Consider the following 13,272-nt stretch of genomic DNA (forward strand, 5'->3'; position numbering starts at 1 on the left):
TTTCCAAATCATGGCTATCTTCAGACTAAGACAATGTGAATGCTTTTCGGATATTATATATCGCTAATATATTTTAGATGGTTGAATGAATACTAGAAATTATGAGGGGACAAGTCAAGACCAGCATGGAGAGAAATAATCTTCACTCACCCGTCGGTTAGGAATGTTGGCTGTTTCCCAAGCACTGGATCCGGGTTCGATACCCGAGCATTGCTAGTTTAGCCTTATGGCGATCAAATGAGAACTCTTAAGTCGCGAACGTTGCTTTGTGACTCTAAAGACATCCGCGGGTGCAATTGAAATAACCATAGTTTGAAACTCCATCTACCTCCCATTGAACTCAGGTTTCTTCTTTATTGTTAACAATGACTTGCCATTGTGGGTTTGATGGCAGACCCGATTTTTTGCATTAAGATGGGGAAACTGATTGAGGAGTATGTGGAAAGTAACGAAAATGGGATCGTCTCGCCGTCCGTGGTTTTGGAGACATTGAAGGCCGTAGTGAGGGAGGAGGTAATTTCATTCAAGACAAAGGTGGTTAGCGAGGCGCAGGAGGAAGGGCAGCCGTTGATCGGGTAGATTTTTTCGGGCGATTGAATATATGTGGTGCACCCGCAACCGGGACATTTAGTGATGAGGAAGGAGGTGCCGGTGAAGTTTGATCTTCTATCGAAAGGGTGGGCGGTTCAGCTACGGAGGCGCGCATTGGGGGTTGGCGATGAGTATGGTGAGAAAGTCATTGGATTGCTGGTGCATCATGTCCATTGGCAGGCAGCAGCGAGGGAGGTGGGAAGGGGTATTTCTGCATCTGAATTTGAACAGGTTCGTGGATTTCGAAAATGTTCAGAATAATTTTGGGACATTTGGGCATTTCGATTCTGAAGGGAGGGGAGTATCGAATTGATATTTGAAATTAATGTAAAATCCTCTCTCTAGTTGATGCGGAATGAAAACGTTAACTCCGTTTCTCTCTCCACTGATGATGCCAGACCGGCTGAGTTTCCCCTGAAGTTTCTGTTTTTGTATCCTGAAACTTAATGGGTTTGCTTTAACTCAGATGTTTCTGGACCCCGAGGATAATTCCTGCATTTCCGGAATCCAGCACTAACTCCAGTTTGTATTGTGATTTTTGTCGGTGCGTTATGACCCTGTCAACAAATACAGAAAGAAAATGCACAGAGTCCAACAGCAAATTGCGAATTTAATACAAATCAAATGGCATTTCCTAATTCAACAAAGTGTTGCTATCGAAGCTTTCCTAAAGCACCCTTAACGGTTTCATCTGGGCTTTGGATTTCCTCAGGTTCTGAATGAAATAATATTTATTATGAACTCAATCATGTTCAGAATTGTATTCTGTGTGTCTGTCTGCTCCTACCGAATAAAACAATACCTTCCGCGTCAAATGACACCGAAGCAGCTTTTGCACCCGTGTAGTCATGGCTGAGTGGTTTAGGCGATGGACTAGAAATCCATTGGGGTCTCCCCGCACAGGTTCGAAATCCTGCCCACTACGAATGTTATTTTTTTCATTCAGTTTCTAGTTTCACCACGTTCCTTTGGAACGAATGGTGTCTGATGCGAAATGGTATCCCACACTTTTCAAAAAGACGAGTTGTTTTTCCCAACAGAGTGCGCTCTATTTGAAAAGTCGGGACACAGTTCAATATGTGTTATTATTCAGTGATTGGAAAAGTACACAGCGCTCTCTGGATAAGAATTTCACAATGGAACATATGCTATTATTTAGTGAACGGAGATGTACAGACAGCTTTCTGATGAAGAGTTAGGCCATGGGCAAGCGTTATTGACCAGGGAGGGGAGAAGTAAAAGCCTGAATCTTGCGAGTGACAATTCTAATTTTCAATATTGGCCAGAGATTGGCGATGGTAAATGCTAGCACAGTTAGTGTTTCGAAACAAACCTGTTGGACTTGATCCTGGTGTTGTAAGACTTCTTACTGTGCTCGCCCCAATGCAAAACCGGAATCCCCAAATCATGGCTATCTTCAAAGTAAGACAAAATGAATGCTTTTTGGAGATTGTATATCGCTAATTTATTGTAGATGGTTGAATTTTCAATTTTGTCCAGGGATTGGCTATGATGAATGCAGGAAAACCCATTTAAGCTGTATCAAATATTAATGACATCAGCCATTTCTTCAAACTCAGAAGTCCTGCAACACCAGGTTATGTCCAACAGGTTTGTTTCGAATCACGAGCTTTCGGAGCACTGTTCCTTCCTCAGGTGAATGAAGAGGTCGGTTTCATAAACATATATATTACAGAGACAAGGATGGAACACAATACCTTGAATGCAAGTCTTTGCAGGTCATTAAGTCTACAGCTCTAGAGGGAGCAACGGGAGAGATTGATCATCGCAGATTAAACAGGTATGAATTCTGTCATGGCAGGACAGTTGGTAGGATTTCACAAGCCCCGGTCAGATGTGGGGGCTGTGTGCAATGTACAATGAATCCAAGATCCCGTTTGAGGCCGTACTCATGTGTTCGGAACTTGGCTATAAGTTTCCGCTTGGCGATTCTGCGTTTTCGCGCGTCCTGAAGGCCGCCTTGGAGAACGCTTACCGAAGGTCAGAGGCTGAATGCCCTCGACTGTTGAAATGTTCCCCGACTGGAAGGGAACATTCCTGCCTGGCGACTGTCGGGTGATGTCTATTCATGTGTTGTCGCACGTCTGCATGGTCTCGCCATTGTGCCACGCTCCGTGACATATTTTCTAGCAGCGCATGAGGAATACAACGTTGGCCAAATCACACGAGTATGTACCACATACCTGGGGATGGTGTTCTGACGTGTAATGGTGGTACCCATGTCGATGATCTGGCACGTCTTGCAGAAATTGCCAAGGCAGGGTTGTATTGTGTGTGGTCGCTGTTCTGAAGGCTGTGTAGTTTGCTGCGAGCAATGGCTAGTAATTCGGAACAAACCTGTTGGCCTTTAACCTGGTGTTGTCTTACTGTGCTCACCCCAGGCCGAACCAGCATCTCCACATCATGGCTACCTACGACACCGCAAACTCCTGGCTCAAACTGGAGAGGATCTCCAAGAAGAAGCACTAACTCCAGATTGTATTCTGATTGCTGTCGGTGTATTATCACCCTGTCAATAAATACAGAAAGAAAATGTAGAGAGTGAGAAATTGCGAATTCTAATCAAATAAAATGACATTTCCTAATTGAACAAAGGGATGGTATGAAAGCTTTCCCATGGGGACTTTAACGGTGCTATTGTGTCATCTCGGTTGTGGATTTCGTCAGGTTCTGAATGAAAGAATATTTATTATGTACACAATAATGTTCAGAATTGATATTCTATGTGTCTGTCTGCTACTACCGAATGGGGCATGCCTTACTGAGCAGGGAGGGGAGAAGTAAAAGCCCGAATCTTGTGGGCAACAATTCCAATTTTCTATTTTGTCCAGGGAATGGATGGGGTGAACTGCAGGAGAACCAATTTAAGCTTGATCAAATATTACAGCTATCGGCTATCACTTTAAACTAAGACAAGGTGAATGATTTTTGGATATTCTGCATCGCTAGTTTATTGTAGATGGTTGAATAAATACTAGAAACTAAGAAGGAACAGGTCAAACCAGCATCTAGAGAAATGCTGCTTGTTTGCCCATCAGTCAGTAATGTTGGCTGTTTCCCAGGCAGTTGATCCGGTCAAGCCGCCTTTGTTTCATTTGTTAGTCACCTAAAATCTGATCGCAATCCTCCAGCAGTTCCTCCCTGTCAACTTGTCCAGACTAATCATGATGTCGAAAACCTCGAACAAATCTGGGCTCAACCTTCTCTTCTGTAAAGAGATCAGTTCCTTGCCACGCTCCCTAAAGTGTGGTGCACAGAACTGAATGTATTGTTACAGTGCAAGGCCAAACTAAATGTTCAACCACTGTGCCGCCATGCCACCAAGCCGCCCACCATGCTGCCTCAAAAATGTGTAGATTGGGTGGATTGGCCATGCTAAATTACCCCTACATCTATAATGGTTAGGTTGGATTACGATGTTTCGGTCTGTGTCGGATGGTCTTTTGAATGTTCGGTGCAGACTCGATGGCCCGAATGGCCTCCTTCTGCATTGTCGGGATTCTCTAATTACCACAGAAATGAATTATTATTGCTATAGAGGGAAGTTATTGAAGGTACATCAAACTTGTTCGGGGGAGGTGGGACTGACTTATGGAGGGAGATTGGGCAAACTGGGCCTGTATTCTTAGAATTTCGAAGAATGAGAGGTGATCTCGTTTCAACAAACAAAATGCTTAAAGGGATAGGCAGGGTAGATGCAGGTAAGATGTCTCCCTTGGTTGGGTAACGTAGAACCAGAGGAATAAATTTCATATATAAGGGGGATGCAGTATAGAACCGAGATGAGGTTTTGCAGAGTGTTGTGGAATTTGGAGTTCTGTACCCCAGAGTGCTGTGAAACCTCAGTCACTGAATACATTTAAGGTGGGGATTGGTAATTTTCTGATTGAAAATATCGTAAAGGTTTATGGGGACATTATGAGTAAAAGTAATTGAAGTGTCCAGTCAGCCATGATGGTGTTGAATGGTGGAGTAGGCTGTACGGGCCGAATGGCCTACTGCAGATCCTGTGTTCCTACAATCTGGTACGACACAGACAGGAAATGCATCCAAACACAGCCATCTACAAGTTCCTCTCCTAACCGCTCAGTACTGACTTGGAAATGTACCACCATGGCTTCCGTGTTGCTGTGTGAAAAGCAGGAAATGCATTTAAAAATCACAGTGGACTTACGGACACAGGGACAGGGCAGTTCAAACAGATGGCTCACCATCACCTTATCAAGGACTATATGTGATGGATATGCATTTTGTTCTCACCAGGGATGCTCACACACATGTTTGAATGAGAAAGCAAGTCTGTTCAGTGCATCCCAAACCTCTCAGGAACCCTCCCCTCCTGTCCTTTTCCAGTCTGAATTGAAAGAATCCCATAACCTTGTCACTTACACCCTGACATGCACAACAAGGCTGCCCTGTTTTTCAGTGAGTTTAATGTCGAGAGCATATCCAGATGAAATGCAAACGTGAATATTTCCATCTTCACAAAGTGGCCCAACAGCTTCTACATATTCTGCCCAAAGCACATCTCAAGCTCCAAAATCCTCATCTGATATGTAAGCAATTTTTATGTTTCTGCTCAATTCATGGGATGGTCACAATCCCAGAGCTTTACAGCTCAGACAGAGGCCCCAGTGTCACATTGTTTCTGTGCTCGTGGGGACGGTTCACAGAACCAGGATAAATCGCTCAATCCCAATTGTCTTTTGAAGGATGGCTTAATTTACAGAGTAAAGGCACTTCGGACATTGAAATCTAAATAGTGCCGAAATGTAACCATACCCTGAGTCTGATCCAATTAAAGTGCGTGGAACTGAATTGCCAAATAGAATGTGAGGATGCTTAAGTATTTTTAAATCTCATCAAATTGGAAGCAGTATTTGGAAATTGACTGATATGTAGAAGATTTTGGAGCTGCAAATACAGTACAAAGGGGGCTGGTTTAGCACACTGTGCTAAATAGCTGGCTTTTAAAGCAGACCAAGGCAGGCCAGCAGCACGGTTCAATTCCCGTACCAGCCTCCCCGAACAGGCGCCGGAATGTGGCGACTAGGGGCTTTTCACAGTACCTTCATTTGAAGCCTACTTGTGACAATAATCGATTTTCATTTTCTATTTTCATTTCACATATGGCATCGTCACGAACAGTTAATTGGACAACAATATTCAGTACGCTGGCTTCACAGTTCAGAACCCATACTGAGTTAGAATCCAGAAGCGGGACTACAATACGAAAGCAGGGAAGATATGCTGAACCTTTCTGAATGGCTGACCAGAGCCCAGCTGGAGTAATCTCACCCATTCCGGACACCACACTTGAGGAATGATGACAGGGTGCCAGAGGGAATGAAGCCGATATTTACTGGACTAGTACCAGAGATGCGGCACGGCAGTTGTGTGGCAAGAGCAAAAAGCTGAATAGTTCTCCTTGCAGAGGAAGTTAGGAGCTGCTTGAATTGACCTGTTCAAAATGCTGAAACATGCTGAAGTCAATGAGAATAACCTGTTTCCATTGAAAATTACAGTTACAGCAACCAGAGAATAGAAAATTGACAAAATAATTAGAGGGGGAAAGATTTTGACCTGGAATTCACCGCCTGAAAGGTTGGAGGAAGCAAATTCAATAATATTATCAGAATGGATTTCAAGAAATCCGTGATGTTAGGAAGCCAAATATTTCTGGGGCAAGGATAGGGGGAAGTAAGAGGACCGACACTTCTGAGTTTTCTCATTCTATCGTTTATTGACTGTCAGAATCCTGTTGATAACCGCAAAGCTCCGCATTAATCCTCATGTTTGAGGTTTGAAACAGTTACTGAACTGAACTCAATGTTTAGTCATTCTTGATTCCTTCCCACTCGGCGCACAGTCCAGCTGTGATCTCACAAAGAATCCCGATATTGGAGTTTCGGCCATCAGCTCTCACTTCACGCAGTGTACAAATCCGGAATCGGGCGGACTTAAGGACAGCACATTTCCTGGGAGACCGAGTCCTCACTAACAGTCAGAGAGCAGGAGAGTCAGGAACAAAGCAACTGCGACACTCCGCTCCATTCACCCGTCTGAGTGCCAGGAATGACTGATACTAATTTTCTTTAAAACCGAAAATGCCCTGTAGGGATTGTTCCCAAATGGACCTTCTCAAGGTAAACACTCTCAGTCTTTTGTTCAAATTGAGATTCAGTTTAGTTTGTAATATAGAAATGTCGACATTGAAGTTCCAGATATGACAACAATCCTAGTGTTAGACGATTAAAATTGACACTGTAAGTATTTCACCCCAATATCTCTGAGTAAACTGCCTAATATTAGTCAGACCGTTTAGACAGACTGAGTGCATTATCAGAACAAAATAATGGGGAACTTTCTCTGTCCCATCTATCATTTATCCGCGCCCCTGCCTCACCTTAGCTGTTGAAACCCTCCTCCAATGTCTTTGCTAATTTTAGACTTAACTATTGTAAAGTTCCCCTCTCCCTTTATCACATTAAAAAATCTTCCTTGAAACCCGCTTCTTCGAAAATGTTTTATTTTTCTACCGACCTAACATCGCCCTTTGTGGCTATCTGGTGAAACACTTTATGGATCACCTGCATTGGTTTTCTCCCATTAAGTTGCGAACACAATGCAACATGTTAAAATCATAGAATCACAGCACGGTTAGCTCCCAGAAGTAGCCTGTTCTGTGTGCACCCGCTCCAACTCTCCAGAAGAACAATTAACCCCTGCCTCATCTCCCACTTCCACCATCCTTTTCCTCTTTATTTCCTCTTCAGCTAATGATCAAATTCTCATTTGAAAGTCATGATTGAAGCTGCCTCCACCACCCAGGCAGTGTATTCCAGATTCAAATCTGCACAGAAAGGTTTCTCCCCATGTCAACTTTACTTCTTTTGTTAATCATCTTCTGTTCGCAATCCTCTCACAGATTCTCCCTATCAACTCTGTCCAGACCTATCATGATGTATAAAACCTCGATCAAATCTGCACTCAATCTTCTCTTCTGTCAAGAGACCAGCTCCAGATTCCCAAATGTATCTTTGTAGTTGTCATTCCTCATTCACGGAACTACTCTTTTGAATATTTTCTGCACACTCTGCAATGCCTCCACGCCCTCCCTGAAGCGTGGTGTCCAGAACTGAATGCAGTTGCAGCGCAAGGTAAAACTGAATGTTTCAGAAAGTTTTATCAAATTTTGCATTGTAGTGTGTTATTTCCCGGTAGACTATGTTCTATTTGAAAAGGTGCCACACAATTATTATTCAGTGATTGGAGAGGTACACATAGCTATGAGCAATCTCTTCAAACTTGGAAAAAGTGAATGATTGTTGATATTGTGCATCGCTAATTTATTGTAGATGGTTGAATAAATACTAGAAATTAAGAGGGGGCTAGTCAAGACCAGCATCTAGAGAAATATTCCACACTCGCCCGTCAGTCGTTAATGTTGGCTGTTTCCCAAGCATCCGGGCTCGATTCCTGAACATTATTTCTTTAACCTTAACTGACCTGAAAGCCGATCAAATGAAGAAGCAGAAGTCGCGAACGTTGATTTGTGACTCTGAAGACATCCACGGGTGCAATTCAAATAACCATACTTTCAAACTGCATCTGTTTCCCATTGAACTCAGGTTTGTTCTTTATTGTTAATAATGACTTGCCATTGTGGGTTTGATGGCAGACCCGATTTTCTCATTAAGTATGTGGAGTTTAACCAATATTTGGGAGGCATTGAAGGCGGGAGTGAAGGGGAAAGGGGACGTGCAGCACGGTAGCAGAGTGGTGAGCGCAGTTGCTTCACAGTTCCAGCGTTCCAGATTCGATTCCTCTCTGGGTCACTGTCTGTGTGGAGTTTGCGCTTTCTCCTTGTGTCTGCATGGCTTTATTCCTGGTGCTCCGGTTTCCTCGCACAATCCAACGATTGGCCATGCGAAATCGCCCTTCGTGTCAGTGCCATCGGGAGGTGGGCGTAGGCATTTTTGCATCTGAATGTGAACCGGTTCGTGATTTAAAAGAATGTTCAGGATATTTTTGAAACATTTGAAATTTCAGTTGTGAAGGGAGGGGAGCATCGAGCTGAAATTTGAAAATATAAGTAAAATCCTCTGTTTAGTTCACGCGGAATGGAAACGTTAACTCCGTTTCACTCTCCACTGATGCAACCAGACCCGCTGAGGTTCCCCTGAAGTTTCTGTTTTTTATGTCCTGTAATTTGATGTCGCTGTTTGCTTTAACCCAGATGTTTCTGGACCCTCAGGATATTTCCAGTATTTTCAGAATCCAGCACGAACTCCAGTTTGTATTGTCATTTCTGTCGGCGCACAGAGAAATAATGTGGAGAGTGGAAAATTGCGAATTGAAATCAAATGACATTTCCTAATTCATCAAATGGATGCGATCAATGCTTTCCTCTAGCGTCTTTAACGGAGCTTTTGTGTCACCTCGGGTTTTGATTTCGTCAGGTTCTGAATGAAAGAATATTTATTATGAACACAATAATGCTCACGATTGATATTGTGTGTGTCTGTCTGCTACAACGGAATAATAAAAAATCCTTCAGCGTCAAGTGACACAGAGGCGGCTATTGCTTTGTGCAGTCGTGGCCGAGTTGTTAAGGCTATGAACTAGAAATTCCTTATTCATTACCCACGCAGGTTCGAATCCTGCCGACTGCGGATCAGCTTTTACTCATTTAGATTCAAGTTTCACGACGTTCCTTTGGGCCGAATCGTGCCCAATACGGAATGCAATCCAATACTATTCAAAAACAGGAGTAGCTTTTCTTATTCTTATTTCCTGAATTTCGCCGAGAAATACAGGAAATTAGTGACTTTCTCTACCTTTGTCTCATCATATCTCCAATTATATCTGATCTGCCTGGCTCTGCGTGTGAATTTGTGAATGTTTGGTTGAGCATTTGCACAGAATAATAAAATTTACAGTGGAGACAGAGGTTATTACGCCCTTCAAGCCTGCAACATCTCATGGAAAGAGCACGCTACGTAAGTCCACATCTTCAGCCTCTCCCCATAACCCAGTAACCCCACTTGGGCACCAAGGCAATTTAGAATGGCCAATGTACCCCGCAGACACGGGGAGAACGTGCAGGCTCTGCAAAGACAGTCACCCAAGTCGGGAATCGAACATTCCCTGTTCCCAGGCTCCTGACGCTGTGGTGCAACAGTGATAACCACTGTGCTACTTTGCCGCCCAAAATAAGATGCGTCGTTGGCATGATTCCAACCGGCGTGGGGAGATCCCAATGGATTTCTCGGCCATCACCTTGACCACTCGGCCACGACAACACGAGTCGGCGACTCTCTGTGAGCTCTCGCGAACAGATCCTCTTTTTACATATCTTTTAATAGTACTAATATTTTTCATGTACTTAATGATCTGTTTGAGCTGCTCGCAGAAAAATACTTTTCACTGCATCTTGGTACACGTGAAAATAAACAAATTCAATCCAATCCAACATGTCTTGCCTTTGTTTATTGTTCCTGCGTTGCTTTTTTCCTTTATTGTGTGTCTTTTGGATGCTCGTCTTCAAATACCTTTCCAATTCCCTACTTAAGTTAACTTCTACCACTGTTTCAGTCGTGTTAAAGGTAGTAGAAACCCTGAGTGAAAATAATATCTCTGCTCCCAACCGCTCTTTATTTTTCTCAATAACTTTAAATCCACGACCCCTAGTTATTGACTTACAAGCAGAGGATATCCTTTCCAATTTTATTCTATCCAAATCTTACATTACCTGCAAAACGATTGGTCATCTTTTAATCTTGTATGTTTCAACAACGACAACCCGAACTTTCCCGACAACCGCCCATAACTGAAGTATTTCATCCTCATAAACCTCCCAGTAAGTGTCCAATATCTCCCCTTCCTAATGTCTTTGATGAAGAGTGTCATTACCCACAAGAATCGTTATTAATGTCCAGCCACAGGTCTGAAAGTTCCAAGATGATTCCAGTGCTTTTCGAAATGATCTCTTGACTTAATAAACACAAATAACAAGCATGACCTTCGAATACATTATGAGCTTTATGTATTGGGATCAGTGTCCTTCTGCCCACTTATAGTTTGCAGAAATCTCGAATTTACAATGTACTGACTTTCCATATTAGTCCTCCCAAAGTTCAGAGTTTCAATTCTTAGCTCTTGTGTTGATTTTTATCTATTTCTACCCTGTTATTATTTGTTGTCTTACTTTTTGATCTCCTTTCTGAGCGGATCTTTGTTTCTACGAAAGTCTTGTCTTTGCCACTTTCAATTAATGGGGAAATAGAATTGGTGACGCTTATCTCTGTCTTGCATTCTCTATCTGACATTTTTGAATGTCTGTCTGTTTCACTTTGTTTCCATCTCCTGTCATGAAAGATTCATTCTGTCGGTTTGGTCAATTATTCTAGGATTGTCCCCACATCCTGTGATCTCCTCAGGAGATTCAATTATCTCAGCTTTGAAGATATTTAGCGTTCCCAACCCTCTAGTTAGAGAATCATAGAACATACAGTGCAGAAGGTGGCCATTCAGCCCATTGAGTCTGCATCGGCATCGGAAAGAGCACCCCGCTTAGGACCACACCTCCACCCCATAACCCCTCCCAACCTTTGGACAGTAAGCGGGAATTTAGCATGGCCAATACACCGAACCTGCACATCTTTGGACTGGAGGACGAAACCGGTGGACACGGAGGAAACACACACAGACACTGGGAGCAAGTGCAAACACCACACAGACAGTCACCTGAGGTTGGAACGGAACCCGGGTCCCTGGAGCTGTGAGGCAGCAGTGCTAACCACTGTGCCACCATGCCGCCCTCCATGCTGTCTCCAAGATTTGTAGATCAGGTGGATTGGCCATGCTAAATTGCCCCTGAGTGTCAAGAGGTTTGGTGAGATTGCAGCGCTTGGGTCTGTGTCGGATGGGCTCACGAATGGGTGGTGCTGGCTCAATGGGCCGAATAGCCTTCTTCTGCACCGTAGGTGATTTAATAATTACCTCAGAAAGCATACAATTGCTATTGAGGGAAGGTAATGAAGGTTCATCAGACTTATTCCGGGGATGGCGGGACTGACTTCTGGAGGGAGGTTGGGCAAGCTGGGCCTGTATTCTTAGAATTTATCAGAATGAGAGGTGATCTGATTTAAATCAACAAAATACTTAAAGGGATAGGCAGTGCAGATGCATGTCTGATGTTTCCCTTGTCTTGGAAGTGTGGAACCAGTGTACGACCGATATAGGAGACATTTCGTTATGCAGAGTATTGTGGAGTTTGGAGTTCTCTACCAAGGGCGTGGAAGCTCAGTCACTGAATATATTTAAGGTAGAGATTGATTATTCTCTGATTGACAATAACGTCAAGGTTTATGGGGATAGTGTGTGTAAAATACATTGAAGTGTCCAATCAGCCATGGTGGTATTGAATGGTGGAATAGGCTAGACGGGCTGAATAGCCTACTCCTGTTTTTATGTTCCTACAATCTGGTAGGACAGAGACAGGAAATGCGTCCAAACACTGCCACCTGCAAGTTCCCGTCCGAGCCGCACTGCATACTGACTGGGAAATGTGTCACCATCCCTTCCGTGTTGTTGGGTGAAACAACGGGAAATCTATTTAAAAATCACAGTGGAATTACTGACACAGCGACAGAGCGGTTCCAGCAGATGGCTCACCATTACCTTCTCAATGACAATATGTGATGGATAATGAATTTTGTCCTCACCAGAGATGCCCACACAGAAGTTTGAATAAGAAAACAATTCATGTCACTGCATCCCAAACCTCCTAGGGAACCCTCCCTTCGTGTCCTTTTCCAGTGTGAATTGAAAAGTCCCACAACTTTGTCACTTACACCTTGACAAATGCAACAAGGCTGCCCTGTTTTTCAGTGAGATTATCATCGAGAGCAGTGTTTAGATGAAATGCAATCGGGGAACAAAATTCATAGTAAGAAATTGTGGTTGATGGAGGAAAATTTAAATTTTGATTTATATATTTTGTTTTTCACGCCTCTTTCATTGTAATGACCAAACCGTTAGGAATCCGTTGTGCAGCATTTTCAAGTCTTTAGGAGCAGGATGTTTTTTTCTCTGTCCAGAAACTGACTGCCTGATAAGAAAGTTTAACGATGTGCAGGCTGGGTGGATTAGCCTTGCTGATTGCTGGGCGATTGACTCCTGGCTTCCTCTGACTCACCGAATGAAGGAGCAACGCTCCGAAAGCACGTGATTCGAAACAAACCTGTTGGACTTCGACCTGGTGTTGGAAGACATTTAAAAAAAATCTTTTTATTGGCTTTTCTCATATTTATAAACAGTTGTTACTTATATCCCTTAGATTTTTCTTGGCCGTGCTAATTTGCTTTATTTTACAGAGAGGTCTGTTTTGTCCATCATTTGACTAACTGTACGTACATTTTGCTGCCCTCTGGATTGGTCTATCATATCCCCGCTCCCCCCCACCCCCCACCCCCCGCCTCCTAGGTTTCAGTACCCTTCCTCTTCCCTTGTGGTTTGCCCATTTCCCCCTCCCCCCCCCCCCCACTCCTCCCTCCCCCACCTCCGTTGCGCAGTCCTTTGGTTCTTCACCTTAGCTTACTCCTCGTTGCTGGCCTCGAACAGGTTTTGGAACAGGCCGACGAACTGCCCCAAGTA

This window comes from Scyliorhinus torazame, chromosome 4 (genome assembly GCF_047496885.1).
Source record: "Scyliorhinus torazame isolate Kashiwa2021f chromosome 4, sScyTor2.1, whole genome shotgun sequence".
Taxonomy (NCBI): Eukaryota; Metazoa; Chordata; class Chondrichthyes; order Carcharhiniformes; family Scyliorhinidae; genus Scyliorhinus; species Scyliorhinus torazame.